This window comes from Phascolarctos cinereus, unplaced genomic scaffold (genome assembly GCF_003287225.1).
Source record: "Phascolarctos cinereus isolate Bilbo 61053 unplaced genomic scaffold, phaCin_HiC Scaffold_5;HRSCAF=322, whole genome shotgun sequence".
Taxonomy (NCBI): Eukaryota; Metazoa; Chordata; class Mammalia; order Diprotodontia; family Phascolarctidae; genus Phascolarctos; species Phascolarctos cinereus.
Window position 1 is genome coordinate 136,532,741 of NW_027555958.1, and position 18,068 is coordinate 136,550,808.

Sequence of the window (18,068 nt, forward strand, 5' to 3'; positions counted from 1 at the left end):
CCACACCCTAGGATCTAGAAGGCTATAGGTGTCCTGAGGGCTACAGGTTTCCCCACCCCTGCCTCAGGTCATGTTCTGACATTTTCACTTTCTAGCTGTGTGACTTTAGGTAAGTCCCTTAATCTTGCTGAATCTCAGTTTCCTCATTTGTAAAATGGGAGTAATCATACTTTAGCTGCCTACTCTATAGGGCTGTTGCAAATATCAATAAGATAATATGCATAAAGCACCATAGGGCCCCCTGGCACAATAGAACTTGAACTCTGCCATTTATCTCATTAATATTTGGAAGCCTAGGCATACAGTTCATTGTCATGATCAAACAAAAGAAAAATAACTCTCCCTAGAGCAGAGTGAGGAGAAATATTTAATTTAGTGAAAAACAGTCTGTAAAGTTCTATAAATTCCTGAGCAGGTAAAATGTCATGTTTAAAGGGCTATTTTGGCAATTATGTGTATGGAGTCTCTCAGTCTCTTCTTTCTTTTCATTCTAAGTCTTGGTAAGTTTTTTTTTTTTTATCATGCTGCCTTCAAATGTGACAACAGAAAAACATTCATTCTACAATATTCATTAAATTATTAAAATAGATTCCCTGGATCCTATTTTTTAGTAGATGCTGAATGATATTATAGTTATTCAAATAACCAAGTAATACTGGCTACAATGCCAATTTACCACATGCAAGGTGTGATGTTTCTGAGGTGTTTCTATTTATCTCCATCTCAAGTGGAATGAAATTTAGAGTCAGCTATTTGTATCTCCAAAGCATATTCCTATACTGTAGAGAACGTGTCTCTGGCATCATGATGACAGCAGAAATGGTCTTTGTCAGTGACAACAAGTTCTCACTCAGTGACCTTGCCATTTATCTCTGGGGTGCTAACCTCCCATGCCTTTTATGAGTTCAATTGAAGAAGTTTTAGATTGACTGTTTAGTCAACCTTTACTGAGGGTGAGAATATCCAGATTGCCTCTGAGGCCAAGCACAGAAAATCACACACACACACACACACACACACACACACACACACACACACACACACACGAATGAGCAAATTGCCTTTGTTCAAGTTTGATGGTGGCCTGTTGATAATGAAGGCATGTGAGAAAGATACTGCTATTCTCAGGAAGATCCATGTTAAGGAAAGTGAGCTAGTTTGAACATCTGGATGTAACAAGCTTGTTCACTCACACTGGATAAACACATTAGTTAGAAGTTTCTAACATGGCAATTAGCAATGACATTGTTTAGAGTACTGGCATTAAAGCAGAGTTTACGGAAGTCTCCCAAGTTAATGATACTTTGAGAGAAATGGGAAAGTTTACAGTTGGGTAGGTGTTAGGATTTCCAAGTGTTTGGCTGTATCCTCAGAGAAGCTGAATATTTGGCTTTCAAATTTTAAATAGAACTTTGTTTTTGAGAAACTGTTAAAATGACAGAAACCTAACAGAGCAACTCATAGCCTATACTAGTCACGTGGAGGAAAAGGAAGTGGCTTTGTTCTGTGTTGCCAGAAAGGGGAAAATTGGAACTAGTGGGTGAAAGTTATAGTTTGATCTCAGTCTAAAGATAAGTATCCTAATCATCAGATCTGCGTAAGAAAAGAATGAGTTGGCTTTTGAAATAGTCACTTGCTGATAGCGTTGGAAAAAAGAGCGGATGAATTCCTCTCAAAAAGACAAGGAATAGCTGGATTAGTGAGCGCTCGCGCTCTCTCTCTCTCTCTCTCTCTCTCTCTCTCTCTCTCTCTCTCTCTCTCTTTGTTAAGCACTTTTATTATGTGTCTGTTGCTGCAGTAAGCATGGGGGATAGGAATAAAAGCAAAGAAGCTCTTTGAGGGGCAATATTCTGATGAAGGAATATCTCACGTAAAGCGGAACTAGAAAGAGGGAAGTGGCTCTAAGCCTGGCTGCCTAGAAATGGCCAGGAAAGAAATACGGGCCTGGATTTAGGGAAGGTAAGTCCAAAGATGGCATTACAAGTCCCGAAGTGGTTTCAAGGGCAGAGCCTAAGGTTGTGGTGGGGAGGAGGTAGAAATGATGGTCCAAGTAGAGACTGGATGACTGAGAAGAGACAAAAATCATTGGTTTGCTTTGAGTGTGAACCACTTAGTGTCATGTGGAAAAGAACTCTGACTCACAGTCACACGTAGTCCTGATAGGAGCAAGGTTAGATAGCTGGAAGGGACCTTAGAGGTCATTTACCCTAAACTGCGCATTTACAGATACTGAGCTTTAGAGAGAGTAAGTGGCTTGCCCATGGCCATACATTTTGTGTCAGAGATTGAACTTGATCCTAGGTCTGGTATACTCTGCTAGACCATACTGCCTTTCTCTACACTTACTTGTTTTCACTATTGTTGTGTAGCTGTTTCAGTCTTGTTAGACTCTTCATGACCCCATTTGGGGTTTTCTTGGCAAGGACACTAGAGTGGTTTGTCATTTTCTTCTCTAGCTCATTTTAGACATGAGGATACTGAAGTAAACAAGTTTAAGTGACTAGCCCAGGGTCACACAGCTAGTAAGTATCTGAGGCCAGATTTGAACTCAGGAAGAGAAGTCTTCCTGACTTCAGGCCTGGCAGTTTATTCACTGCTCCACCTAACTGCCCTCTTGGTCGTGGGTGAATATAATCCCTTCTCCCTAACTCTCCAGCTAGTCTGAGACTAGGATATCATATCAAAGGAGTAGAAGGTAGAAACTGAAAACAAGATGCATCTGATTATACTCACATAGGCAACACCTTTTAGGAATTTTTGTATGAAGGAGTCCTGAGAAAGAGTTCTAAGAGGGCTTTCTTTGTTCATGACAAAAAGCTGCTAGGTATGATATAAGTCCTCCACTTTTCCTATTTTCCACTAGTACTACCCAATCTCCTTCCACACTACCTTCTCATGTGAGTCTATCACTGATAACTTTAAGGCTATGTGTTTGTGTGTGAAAATGCATGAATAATGAATCTGTTTGACTATAAACAGATTTCTACAGAAATTTGACTTCTGTAGAAATATTGCTACCTTAAATAAAGGCAAAGTATAACATACCTGGGTTTTAAAATGAGATTTCTGACTCTAAATCCCATGTTCTTTTTACTACTTTCCATTCCAGAGAAAAGACTCAGGACAGTTTTAGTTAAAATTTGCTGCCTCCCTCCCCCTGGGCCAAATCTTTATAATCCACTGAATACTTTCTTTTTCTTATAAACCCAATATTGTACATAAATATGTTATTCTTATTTTAAGGATTGTATTGTTTTACGGTGGAAGAGGAAGATTTAGGGAACTTCCAGACCCTAAGGTCCCCCTGAATTTGCTAGTCCTTTGAGATACCATGCTTAGCATTCTCTGCTATATTTCGAGGTTGGTAGTGTTAAGCAAAGTTCATGGACGTGATGGGTGATAACTGACAGAAGGATGAAGTATACCACACATCATGAGCTCTCGGAGAAGAGCCAAGTACTCTAATGAACTCTAAAGACAGATAATCAGCATAATTGGAATTCATTTTGTGCTAGTTTAGAGATCAGTCTTGAAATGACACCTTTAATAAGTGAGCCTTTGAAAGTATCTGATGGGGTAGGGACTGCATTTCTATTCTAAGGGTGTGGGGAGGGAACCCAACACCTTTAGGTTTCTGAGCTATTATCTGACCTGTTATGTTTAGGCAATCTGGTGACCCTCTCAGAGCCTGTCTTGCTACCATCCCTCCATCACTGAAAAATTCATATTATCTTACTGCTATTTAAGTTCAGCGATCATTGTCTATATAGTAGTGAACTAGGGAACAAAACTTTCACTAGATTTCACATCATTTTTATGGTAAAGGATTAATTTTTTCATTGGGCTTCTATGGTAGCAATGCTTTATCTACTAAGGCATTTTTATGTGTTTGTGACAATTGAGTAACAGCATTTCTTCCCTCTTTTCTGGAACACATATTGAAACCAGAGAAAGGCAAAAAATACCTTTAATGCCTGTCACCATGACTATGTCTGATGGAAAAAAAAAGCAAACAGTTCTCTGCATACTGAAAAGTGGGGAGCCAGCTATTGGAAGATAACTAAGTGGCACACAACAAACAAGACTTGGGATTAACAGGGTAAGAAATGAAACCACGATGGGGTATGATGCCTTGAACAGTCATAATGAGGGTCAGACAACCTCTAGAAAGCCAGCAATTTCCAGGACTTGGTGCGTGGTAGGTGCTCAACAAACGTTTGTTGACTTGACTTCCTGAAGTTAGGCAAAATATTCAAGGGAAAGTAGGCCACTGCTATTTCTTCTTTCTTGTCACAGATCATAAACAAAATGCTGATTGCCCTTAGGGAGGTGGGGGAATAACCTTAGCTTGTTTGCATTATGGCTGTGACTTAACAGTTGCCTACCCAGTTATCCCAGATGATCTCTCCTTCCTAAATTTTGTAACACTGATTTCTCCCGGATTTCCTCCTATCTTTCTGACCAATGATTCCCAGGATCCTTGACTGCATTGTTATCTAAATGTCATATGTGGATATTATCACAGAGCTCTGTCCTGGACTCTTTTTTTTTTTTTAACACTTTCTCTATCAGAGAGCTTATTAGCTACCATGGCTTCAAATATTATTTCTTTGAATTTGATTTCCACATCTATACATCCAGCAATCATCTCTCTCCTGAACTCTAGTCTTGCATCATCAATGCCTACTGGACCTTTCTGTCTGATATCCCAAGGCAATGGAAACCCAAAATGTCTGGGATAGAACTTATTCTATTTTCCCCTAAACCTATGACTCTTCTTCCTAAGTTTTCTATTTCAATTTGGTGTACTGCCATTTTTCCAGTCAAAATACTTGACTCTTCACCCTTCCTCATGTTCATATCCCAGTCAGTTGTCAAATGTCAATTCTACTGCTAAAAAACGGTTTCTTGCATCCATGCCATTCTTTCCACTTATATAGCCATTACTCATGTTCAGGCCATCATCACCTCTCAGATGGATGCTTAGCCTCCTACTTAGTTTTCTTATGTCTGGTTTCTTCCCACTCCAATCCATCCTCCCTATAGGCACCAAACTGATATTCTTAAAGCACCAGTCTGATTGCATTACTTCCCACTTCAAGAATCTTAGTAGCTCCCTTTTGCCTCTTTTTATTGTTGTTCAATTGTTTTTCACGTGTCCAGCTCTTCATGACCTCACTTTTGGTGTTTTCTTGGCAAAGATACTTGCCATTTCCTTCTGCAGCTCATTTGTCAGATGAGGAAACTGAGGTAAACAGGGTTAAGTGACTTGACCAGAGTCACATAACTAGTGTCTGAGACCAGATTGGAACTCAGGAAGATGAGTCTTCCTGACTCTAGGCCTGACACTCTATCCACTGTGCCATCTAGCTGTCCTATTGCCTCTAGGATAAAATAAAAATCTCTCTAGCATTTTTAAACACTTTACATTCTGGCTCCAGACTATTTTTCTGGATTGAGCTAACATCATTCCCCTCAATACACCTTTGCCTTCTGGCTACACAGGCTATTTATTGTTCTCCATACATGCCACTCCATTTGTCTTCAATATGCCTTTGCATGTGCTGTACCTCATTCCTGTTGTATAGTATTCTTCCTGTTTATCTCTGCCTGACTCCCTCTCTTCCTCTAAGGCCCAGCTCAGATGCCAACTCTTAGAGGAAACTTTTCCTGATTCCTCTAGTCATTAGTGGTCTCATTCCCCAAATTACTTAGCCTTTAATTACTTAGCATTTAATATACATTTCTTTTATTTTCTTTTTTGTGTATACATTGTATCTGAAGACGAAATGTTAAGCCCTTGAAAAATAGTATTATTTCATTTTTGTCATTATAACCCTAGCACAGTTCTTGAATCTAGTAAGTGCTTCATAAATTTTTAGTGTTAATTGTGAAATATAAAACACCAAGAAAATGTGAATAATTTATCATTATTATTGTTACTTCTAGTGCTACTTCTACTACTACTACTACTACTACTACTAGCACTACTGCTTATAGAATAGTAGAGAACTGTTCTTAGAGTCAGAAGATTTGAGTTTGAGTTGCTGCATTTGTTCTATAATTTCACTTTTTCATTAGAAGCCTATATTCATGTAAACTTCTATCCCAGTATATGTGGCATACAGACCATGTGAAGCAAACTGAGAATATTAAAGTGATTGGATTTCTTTAGTTAGCACCGTGCCTGGCAGGTAATAGATATTTAATAAAAGTTGACTGATTGCATTGAACAAATATTTATTAAGCAACGACTGTGTTCAAAGCACTCATTCAAGCGCTATGCTAACAAAGACAAAAAAGAAAAAGAAAAAAAATCTCCCTTCAAAGTGTTTACATTCTTGTGGGGTTGGGTGGTAGGCAGCATGCTAAGTTTAGAGATATAAGTCAGTACAAAGCCATCTCCTGCAAGAGATGACTGACGGGGTGGGGCGTCAAGAAAGGCTTCCTATGGGAGGTAGCACTGGACCTGAACCTTGAAAGAATCTAAGTGATTCTCAGGGTCAGAGGAGAAGAGAGAGTGTTTTTCAGGTATGAGGGACAGAGTGTGTGGAGTTACGGGCAATGGAAATGTCCAATTTGTGGAATGGCTAAAAGGCCTTGAAAAATGGGTTGGAAGTGAAGAAATAGACAATGGTTTTAGATGAATCTAGAGTTTTAAAAAGATGAAGATATATTGGATGATAGCTTGAGAAAATGTAAGAGAAAAATGAAGATTTTTATAAAGATAGGAGAGACCTTGGCATGTTTGTAGGCAATAGGAAAGTAATCAGTGGATAAGGAGACAACAGAGAAGAAATAAGTTGATAGAATGATTAAGGAGGTGTAACCCTAGGGATTGCTGTTTTCCTTTGGTTGTTTGGTTGTTTCTGATCTGATGAGGAAGACTTAGAAAGCCCTGAATTCACAGTAATCCTGCTCTTGGAAGTATATTTATGAAACAATGGAATGACTTGTGATGATGCCCCCAGTTAGAGAGTAAAAATATTTAACAATGGACTAGAGGGTATGGATTCCCTACTCTGTACTAGGAAAGGTCCCTCTCTCCTGTGTGGTTCCCACACCTGTCCCGTGATCTCACTTCCCTAACAAAAGAACAGAAGGAAATGTAAGGGTCAACCGCAGGTATTAATAAGAAATAGATTAGATTAGTAAGATGCAGTTTTAAATGGAATAAAAGGATATGATTATATAAGATACAGTTTTAAATAGAATAAAAGGATGTGATTATATGTGTGAGTGGATAGAGTGATGGGCCTAAAGTCAGGAAGACTCATCTAATTACTTAAACCTCTTTGCCTCAGTTTCCTCATCTGTAAAATGAGCTGGAGAAGGAAATGGCAAACCACCATAGTATCTTTGCCAAGAAAACCCCAAGTGGGATCATGGAGAATCAGACATGACTGAAGTGACTGAATAACAAAAAGTCACCCCCATATGAAGTAACAAAGGGGTCAGAGGTAAGGACTCCAGCTCCTAAAAATAGAAAAAAAAAGTGCAGTCATACCTAAATGCTTGTTCCTTTTGCCTTCATCTCTCAGAGTCTTGGGATGCTTGGGATTGAAAAAGGGAACTGCAGATGTCTCTGCTACTGGCTGCCATAATCAAGCTGCTGCTCTGTGTGTGAGTGTGTCGAGTATATGTGCGTATGTCCCCTTTTTCTTCCTCAAGAGATCCTTAAAATTCCTATTATTTGGAGAAAACTACACTGTATATTCCTTATCTCACTTCAGCTTCCTCTTTATTCTGAGTCAGGAAGAGACACAACTCCCAGGGTCTTTATCAATTTAGAATCCTTTTCAAAGCAGCCAGTCCAAGACTTGCCGGAAGGCATGATAGAGGGACAAGTTCCCAGAGGAGTTGGAAGGGGATGGGACACTGTGAATAGAGTGGCTGACATTAGAAAAGAAAAAGTCTAGCTCTTCAGAGATTGGAGTGAAAAAGGAGAGATTGGAGGTGCTGTAGTTGTATTTTAAAGTGAGTAAAATGAGAGAATGGGGAGCCTATGACAGATAGCCTCTATTTCCTCAGTAAGGTAAGAGGTAAGGTACTCTGATGACAGAGAGAAAAGAAAGGATGTTACTGGGGGAGGAAGAGTTAAATGTGAAAAAAAAAGTTTAGAACAGTCACTGTAAAGGTTTTGTCAAGACTAGAAAACACCAATTTGTCGTGTAACTAGTCAGTATGCATCTATGACTTTTTTCAAGTAGTTTACATGTCAGAGCAAAGAAGGTGGATGATGGAGATAATCCAGGGTTGTGGTTTTGGGAATAGCCTAAGGTGATAAGATGGATAAGTATTTGGTGTATTATAGGCCCAAACAATATTCTGTCCCCTCAGCTCAGTCAATAACATTTAGGACTAAACCTTCAGGGGAAAGAGGGTCAAAACTAGAGAGATTCTCGTTTTTGGAAAGAGTTTCATTTTGGGAAAAAATGAGGGATGTAAGCTCAGCAAGAGAGTGTAAAGAATTGGTTAGCCAGTCAGTTATCAAACATTTGTTAAATATTTGCTATGTGTCAGATACCGGACTAAGGATTAAAAGAAAGACAAAAATAGGACATTGTGGCCCAGTGAAAGACTATGGCAATAGATAGAAGAGGCAACTGAAGTACAAAGGGCAGGGCACTGCTACACTCCAAGAAATGTTATTCTGCTTAGCAGAGACCAACCAAAAAAAGAACTGATGGATGGACGAGAAAGAGTGAGAAATTCCAGAGCCCAGAATATGTGCATCTTCAAGAGAGGAGATGCTATACCCTGTGCCCAAGGAGAATATTACTGAAGAGCCTAGAGAAGAAATAATTTTTCTCATTTGAGAGCAAGAAGTGAAGGGGCTTGGACTCATCAGGTCCATTGCCAAAGAGCCTTAGGTGGGCATATAGATGAGGAGAGAATTTAAGAACTGAGGGCTAAAAGAAGATTAAAACCTAATTCCCCATAGTTGGCAGGTAGGAAAAAGATTCAGGATTAAGATCATTTTAAACTTGCAAAATTTTTTTTTCTTTGTTTTTCATATTATTTTGTATATTTTCTTTTCCTTTTAAGATGTGACAGCAATTGCTTAAAAAAAAACAACATAGAAGCTTAGTGCTATTTTCATGGAGTAGGAAAAAGGAACAAAATGGGAGAAGCAGTATGGTACAGGAGAAAGATGACTATCTTTGGAGTCAGAGGACCTTCGTTCAAATCCTGCTTCTGTTATATACTACTCATGTGACCTGAGGCAAATCATTTAACATTTTGGGGCTCAGATTTTTCATCCGTAAAATGAGAGGAATCCCAACTGAATGTTATGAATTTACAATGGTTAAGATTGTCTCAAAAAAAAAAAAAGAGATTTGAGAATGCACCTCTCTCTCTTCTTTTCAAAGGTAGAGGATCATGTATATAATGATCTGCACAAGATATCACCTTAGTGGAATTGATCCTTGAAGATGCCCTGATCCCGGGGTTTTGCTGAACTCCAAAGCACCATTTGTTAAGCCAGTTGATGAGATCTGCTCCATTTATAATTCTTTGCTACTGGTAGGCAATTAGGTTGCCCAATGGATACAGCACTGGGCTTGGAGTCAGAAAGACCTGAATTCAAATTCAGCCTCAGATTTTACTAGCTGGGTGACCTTGGGCAATCATTCAACTGCTGCCTGCCTCAGTTTTCTCAATTGTAAAATGGGACTGATAATAGCACTGTACCTCTTAGGGTTGTTGTGAGGATCAAATGTGATATCTGTAAAGGGCTCAGCACATGGTATCTATGATATAAAGTTATTACTGCTATTACTACTAAAGAAATGTGTCTAGAAATATTTTGGTGAATATGGGGGTTTCTTTTTATAATAATAATAATAGAAGGTATGTAGTGCTCTAAGATTTGCAAAGTGCTTTACCAATATTTCATTTTATTCTTAAAACAGCCCTGGCTGTAAGGTAGGTGCTAGGGAAGTAGGTGGTATTAGCACTTAACACAGTTCCTGGCACATAGTAAGCACTTAATAAATGTTTGTTGAATTATTATCCTCCTTTTATAGATGAGGAAACTGAAAAACAGAGGCTAAATGACGCCCAGTGACTGAAGCAGGGTTTGAGCTCAAGTCTAGTAGGGCTAGTATTCTATATATTGTACCACCTAGCTCCCTTATTTTTAGGTTAAAGGGTATTTGAGTTACTTCATATATTTTTAGATTGTTTTCTAGAATTGTTGGATCACCAACAGTGTAATAGTTTGTTAATCCTGAATGTGAATTTCTTAATAACTAGTTGTCTCAAAAATAGTTTTACAGGAATCCTTACACCCAATACTACTTTTCTATTCAAGTCCATTGTGACCATCCATTATCAGGTTCACAAAGAATACCGTTACCAAGTTCAAGGAAGGCAATTGCCATGGGTAAGAGGTACCCCTGCTCCCTAAGAAGGAAGCTTAGCCACCACAATATCCATGCCATGGAGCAAAGCCCTGGCCAGCCCACAATTTCCAACTTTGTCACTTGGATTTGTTTAATTTCAGTAACTCTGTTTGGCCATGTAGTACAATTTAAAAGTCATGTACAGTAAGTTGATGAAAACACACTTGAATTAAAGAAAGGAGATGTAGAAGGAAAACAATTCTTGTGGTGTGTCTGCACCTTCTCATACCCTCCTGTAACTCATACTGGAAAAGTAGGGGAGTCCTGTTGTACATAATCTATCTTTCACCAAAAATGCCTTATAGTCAGAAATTCACTGGTCCATGGTAAAATCATAAAAATAAAAATAAAGGATATAATGAACATGCTGAGTGTTCCATCTTTTAGATAATTATCATCAGTTAAGGTTTTGGCACATGAGAGAGTGGAAAGGGTGAGAGGAAAGAAGGGGGATACTGGCATAGTTTCACAATGCCAGAAATGATTAGAATTGACATTTGGCTATGAATGGACAGCATGACTCATGCTGGAGAAACAGCTGTACTGGATGTTTGCAATTGAGACAGATTAAAAGGGCTGAGAGACAGCTACACGTATGTGTATTGCCTGTACATATGGAGATTACATAGAATACATATTGTCTCATTTTCAAAGCCCTTTCATTGCATTGAAGCGAAACATCTCTTACAGACTTTATCAGATGTTGAGTTCCTTAGTTTTTTAAACACAGTTTAAAATGAGGTTTTCCTAGTTGGGATAAAGATGACAAATGGAAATGAAAGCTTTGCTTTGCTTCCTGTTCTATATATTCTCATATATGTTTATATACACACATATATATGCACATGAACATATATGTGCTTTATGCATATGTGCATATATGTATATGCATTTATGTACATACATATACACACACACAGAAGTCCATTTGTGATAGTGACTTCAAATGAACAGATGGGACCTGATAGAGTACAAAGAAGCTAAATTCAGGTTTTAAAAACAATGAAGTTGTGTAATTAAAAACATATATTGGACATAAGCCAAATCAAACACTTTTAAAGTTGTTTCATTAATATTACTGGTTTTTAATTTACTGTCAAATCCAGTAGTTTAAAAAATTCACTTGATTTTTTGAAATCCCTGCTTTTTAAAAAGGACAATCTTTTTGTTTTGTTTTGTTTTGTTTTATCACTGATTCAAGCTTTATTCTTCAAAGTTTTATTTGATAATTTGACCATGGGTTGACTTAACTGCAAATGAGATGGTTTCTTCCATGTGCTTTTTTTTTTTAATTGGCAGGATGAGATTTAGAGATTACAAAATTTAGGACTGAAAGATCATCTGATATAATCCCTTCACTTTATGGATGAGAAAACTGAGGCAGAGTGATTAAATTATTTTCCATATATCATATATGTAATAAGTGGCTGAATCTTCATTTGAACCCAAGACTTCAAATCTAGCACTATTGACCCTTTGAAGAACAATTGCTCAGCAATGCATCTTCAATTCTGGTAACTACTACCAAGGGAAGAGTAATGTCTGCTAATGGAAACATAGGCTTTCAATTCCTTGCCAGTGCCTACCCCAATGATACAAATAAATATTTATTCATTGTATATCTCAGAAATATATAAGAAAAAGGGTAGAAATAAAATAATTCTAATTCAACAATGATTTTTCTATGCAAAAAATTAAGATAAGTACAGATTTAGTTATGCATTATATAGTTTAACATAAATATGGAAATACATGAACTAAGTTGAAAAGAAATATAAACATGGAGATAAAATTAGATCCTTGTTTTTCATCAGACTTGTTCAAACACTGCTGAATTTTGCTATTCTTCCTGATTTCCTTCCCACAGAAAAACACTTTTGGAGATATGATTTTTTTTCCCTTGAGGGAACAGGGTTTGCCAGTTCCCTGTAGGCTTCTGGCTTTTATGGAACAACAACAATAACAACAACAGAAAAAGATTAATCTACTTCCTTATATCTCTAAATTAAACATATGGAGAAACATGATTAATTTTGTCTGCCTCCTTTAATAAGAAGAAGAGCCTCTTGTGAGTTCCTGCATTGCTTAGATAAAAAGAGTACCCAAAGAGTATGATTTCACCCATGTTGGGTCATTAAATGATTTTCTCATACCAATTAAGTAGCTATAACAATCACACTTTCAAGGCTGGTAGGTGGGATAGTGCATACCATCCTGGATTTGGAGACAGGAAGATCTGAGTTTGAATCCTGTCTAAGATACCTACCAGCCTTGTCAGAAGTCACTCATCCCCTCTCAGCCTTAGTTTCTCACCTGTAAAATGGGGATAACTGTAGCACCTACATCACAGAGTCATTTTGTGCATCCAATGAGATAACACATTTTCAGTTCATTGAAAACCTTAATATGCTATATCAGCACTAGCTATTGTTGTTATTAATCTGTCAGCTCACTCCTCTGGCTTCTTCTTATTACTTTTTTTTTGGGTAATAGCATTATTTTACCCCAGAGGCCTAAATTAGTTTTAACTGGGTTGGGAACTAAAATCCCCTTTTGAGTATTTTAAGGACTTGAAAAAAACAAAACCAAAAAAAAAAAACCCTTTTCTCACCTGTGAACATTTACAAATTTAATTTGATCACGACAGAACAGTTCTTAAAGTTATAATATAGTGGTTTCTTCAGGCTTCCTGGATGTGTTACTGGTGGGGACAAACATCCCATATTAACTGCTTTGTCTTTTGAAGGATATCAGAGTTCCTGAAGAAAGTTGTTTTGTAGCTAGTAGAATGAAGCTTTTATCTTAAAATATCTGAAAATCCCTTTATGTTTTCTTTCCTTTGCATAGAGTCACCTCCACCTGAAAGGAGAGTTGAAAGCAATAACACCCCATCTTCTTTCATCTGATCAAAGTCCATACCACTTAAAAGAAAGAAAAAAATTTGCTGGGTCATAAACCCTTCCCCTATAAAAAGAAGAAATACAGTCTCAAGGGAGAAATCATGAAACATTAGTTCCTTCTATCTGACCAATTTTTAGTATTCAGAAATTTATTTGAAACTATAACTTGATGATGTGGATGAAAACCAAACCTCCTAAAGTAAGCCTGAGATTATGACTTTCCAGAATGGCTAATGTAGGCATTTGGCTGATGCCTTTGAACTCACCATTTCAATAAAAACAAGCTGAGTTGATTTTTTAGGTCTTGGGCTTCATGGAGACCTAAGGTTCAAGTGTGTTTACTGTATACATTTAATACAGTATTTAACAAGCTAAAAATATGGTTCCTTCTTGGGAAATAAGCCATCAATAAGTCATGAAAAATCTTTTTGAAGTCCAAAACATGCAATGCTTCTGGTCACATAAGAGGAAGTGCTCTTTTCTTTTCTTTCTTTCTTTTTTTAACTGCCCCATGCAGTTTTCTGGTAGCATAAAGCTGTTTCTTGTTACTCCTCCCACCGTAATTTGAAGGGTGTTTTTCCCCTTGCCTTTCTCCTGCTTTCTGAAACTGATTACTTACTGCTTTATATGTTAAGACCCGCAAGCCTAGTGGCACGTGTGGGTTGGCAAGTGCTGATGGACTCTATAGCTTATTATTGGTGTTTCAATATCCCTTACTGAAAAATCATTTCTTTCAATACTGTTCAGTTTGATGGACATTTATTAAGTGCCAGGTACTGTACTAAGCCCTAATTATAGAAACAAAGCAGTATCTCAAGGAATTTGCCTGATCACATTGTATACTTACACGTACTCTAAATGTGCCTCTTCACCACTTCTATCCATTGTTCCTACTTTTGCCTAAGGAGGAGATGTTATAGTAATAATTTGGGAGCTAAGAAGTAAATAATAAAGTAAAAAGACTGTTTTAAGTCAGTATCAGAGTGTGTATTAAGGAGCCAGTTGGTTATCCAAGGTGTTTTAAAACTTTTAGAGACATCAAAGATAATAGTGATGCAAATATCTTTTTGACAATGAGGAACATTGGGCCAGGTACAGCATGCTTGTAATCCCTATTCCCTCTGATGCTGAGGTAGCAGATCTTTTTGAGCTCAGGAGTCCTGAAGTTCACACTGAGTTCAATGTGTTCGCACTAAGTATGGTTCAGTGTGTCGAGCTTCAGGGAGTTGGGAAACCAACCTAGGTCATAAATAGAATAAGAAAAAGCTTCTGAGCTGATGAATGATGGGATCTGTCTGTGAGTTACCTCACTAGGGAGACCCAGTCTCAGAAAAAAAATATAAAACAAACAAAACTCACCAGCCAAAAACAAAACATAAAATAATGAGGATGACCTTTGGGTTTCCTGATGGATGCATTTCTTTTGGGGTTGAAGGCACTGTAATGTTAAGTACTAAAATTTCCTACCTCAATAAGTTAAAATTCTAAAGTAAAACTGATGTGACCATCAGAAAGCACATACAGACCACTGAAATATTAAGTGAATGTATTGTATTTTTAGAATGATGTGTAAACTTCATGTATAAATGTTCACCGAATTTCCAGAGAGGGAATATTTTTTGGATCCTTTCAAACACAACTGATATTTCCCTTGTTTAGATTCTATTTGTCAGAGTTTCTAAGAAGACTTGGCTGGTAAACTATAGTTAAAATGACTGGCACTCCCTTTCATGTTTAACAAAGCTTTATAATTTAAAAAAAAATTATGAAAGTAGAAAACTGTAGGATTCTATTTTAAAGCAACCACTAAAAGTAATTAATACTTCCTCCCATAGACTCTGGTCATTGTTGAAACGTTGCACAATTGCATTTGTTATAAAACTATGTATGCATAACTGAGCTTGTAAAGAGTGGAAAAATAGATTATTTAAAAATGTTTAAAGGTAAAGATACTCTTAATTTAACTATGTCTGAGACCCATGTCTGACTCCTTCATCATGGTGAGCTCCCATCACCTACTTCTTCAGGATGAAATTGTTATCTCTACTTCTTTAGAAAAGGAAGGCCAAGAGAAAGCTAGTAAGTTTTAAAATAGCCTACCTCTGCCAGAAGTGAGTGAAAACTGTCATCCTTTTAGGAGAAGGATGGAAGCTATTCTATTGTTTAGAAGTCCTGTACCTTGACCTATTTGTCATTTTAAGTCTACTATTATGAGCCGGATGACACTTGGTTTGTTTTGATGCTTTTGAGTTTGTTTTTGAGACAGGACTTCCCAATCTCGCCCAGATTGGGAGTGCAGTGGACATGCATGGTCCTATCTTTAACCTGCTTTAACCTGCCCTGTTTTTTTCTGATTTAGGTTGGTTCCTCCCTCCTTAGGCAGCCTGATTGTCCTCTGCTCTCAGAACTCAACATATTTATCCCACATAGTACAAATACTTGGCTTTTGCCCTATCACAATTTGAGCTTCACCAGCCTCTGATCCCTAGTAGCAGCAACTTCAGGCATTCTATACCACATGGGCAGCACTTGGACTCACACCTTCTTCTTACTACCACCTCTCTAAGGGTTTTATGTTAAAGTAGTCTGTTAAATATTATGCTAGGAAAGCATTTTATTCCTATTCCTAAATATTGATCTATACTAGAATCAAAAAAAAAAAACAGGACAGATACTTATTTTCCAGGGCCAATTCATCTCACCCACCCCACCATGAGATGGAGGAGAGTTGGTTGGTTGTTCATTCAGCAAGCATTTGTTAAGCACCTACTATGTGCAAATCACTCTATTACCTTCCCTCAGAACTCACTGGGGGCATACAAAGGCAAAACCAAAACATCTCCTGAGCTGAAGGAGCTTACTCTTTATTGTCAACTAAAGTCTGTGTATAAAATTTTGTTTAGTTATGTCCAGATGGGATTGTGGTTTGCTTATATAATCATGTTGTTGTTATTGTTCAGTTGTTCAATCATGTCCTGCTTTTCATGACCCCATGGGCCATATAGCATACCAGGCCCTTCTGTATTCCACTATCTCTTGAAGTCTGTACAAGTTCATATTTATTACTTCCATGACACTATCTATTCATCTCATCCTCTTCCATCCTCTTTTTTCTTTTGCTTTCAATCTTTCCCTACACTGAGATCTTTTTCAATGAGTCATATCTTTTCATTATGTGGTCAAATTATTTAAGCTTCAGCTCCAGCATTTGACCTTTCAGTGATTAAATCACCTGAATTAATTTATAGTATTGACTGATTTTGTCTCTTTGCTCTCCAAGAGACGCTCTAAAGTCTTCAGCATTAGAATCTCAAAAGCGTCAATTCTGTGGCACTTAGCTTTCCTTACAATCCAACTCTCACAGCCATTCATTGCTATTGGAAAAACCATAGCTTTGGCTGTATGGACCTTTATTGGCAAGGTGATGCCTCTCCTTTTTAGTATGCTGTCCAGATTTGATATAACTTTCCTTACAAGGAGCAAATATCTTTTAATTTCATGGCTGCAGTCACCATCTGCAGTGGTCCTTGAGCTCAAGAATATAAAATCTGACACTGTTTTCATTTCTGCTCTCTCTATTTGCTAGGAAGTGATAGGACTGGTTGCCAAGATCTTTTTTTTTTTTACATTAAGCTTCAAATCAACTTTTACAGTCTCCTCTTTGCCCCTCATCAAGAAGCTTCTTCACTCCTCTTCACTTTCTGCCATCAGAGTGGTATCATTTGCATATTTAGGATTGTTGATATTTCTCCTGGCAACCCTAATTCTGGCTTTTGATTCATGCAGCCTGGCATTTTGCATGATGTATTCTGCATATAAGTTAAACAAATAAGGTGACAATATATAGCCTTTTCATACTGTTTTTCCAATCTTAACCCAGTCAGTTATTTCATGATTAGTTCCAACCATTGCTTCTTGGCCCACATACAGATTCCTTAGGAGACAAGTAAGATGATCTGATACTCCAATATCTTTGAGGGCTTGTCAATTTTTTTTGTGATCCACACAGTCAAAAGTTTTAGTGTAGTCAGTGAAGCCGAAGGAGATCTTTTTTTTTTTTTGGAACTCCCTTGTTTTCTCCATAATCCAGCAAATGTTGACAATTTGTTTTCAAGATCCTCTGCCTCTTCAAAAATCAGCCTGCTCTTTTGATTGTGCCTGGTAAACATATTGCTGAACCCTAGCTTGCAGAATCTTAAGCATAACCTTAATGGTGTGTGAAATGACCATAGTTGTTTAATGATTTGAACATTTGTTGGCATTTCTCTTCTTTAGGACTGAGACATAAATTGATCTTTTCTCAATCCAGGGGCCACTGTTGAGTTTTCCAAAATCTGTTGGCCTATTGAGTGCAGCACTTTAACAGCATCGTCTTTTAGGATTTTAAATAGCACAGCTGGAATTCTATCACTTCCACTAGTCTTATTGTTAGCAATGCTTCCTAAGGCCCACTTGACTTCATTCTCCAGGGTGTCTGGCTCTAGATCAGGTGCCATGCCATAATGGTTATTGGTGATGTTAAGATCTTTATTGATTAGTTCTTTTGTGTATTCTTGCCACCTCTTCCTAATCTCTTCCTCTTCTGTTAAGTCCCTACTGTTTTTGTCTTTTATTATGCCTATTTTTGCATGAAACATTTTCTTGATACCTCTAATTTTCTTGAAGAGATCTTCCATCTTTCCTATTCTATTGTTTTGTTCTACTTCTCTGTATTGCTCATTTAAGAAAATCTTTTTTTCTCTTTCCTTGCTTTCTCTGG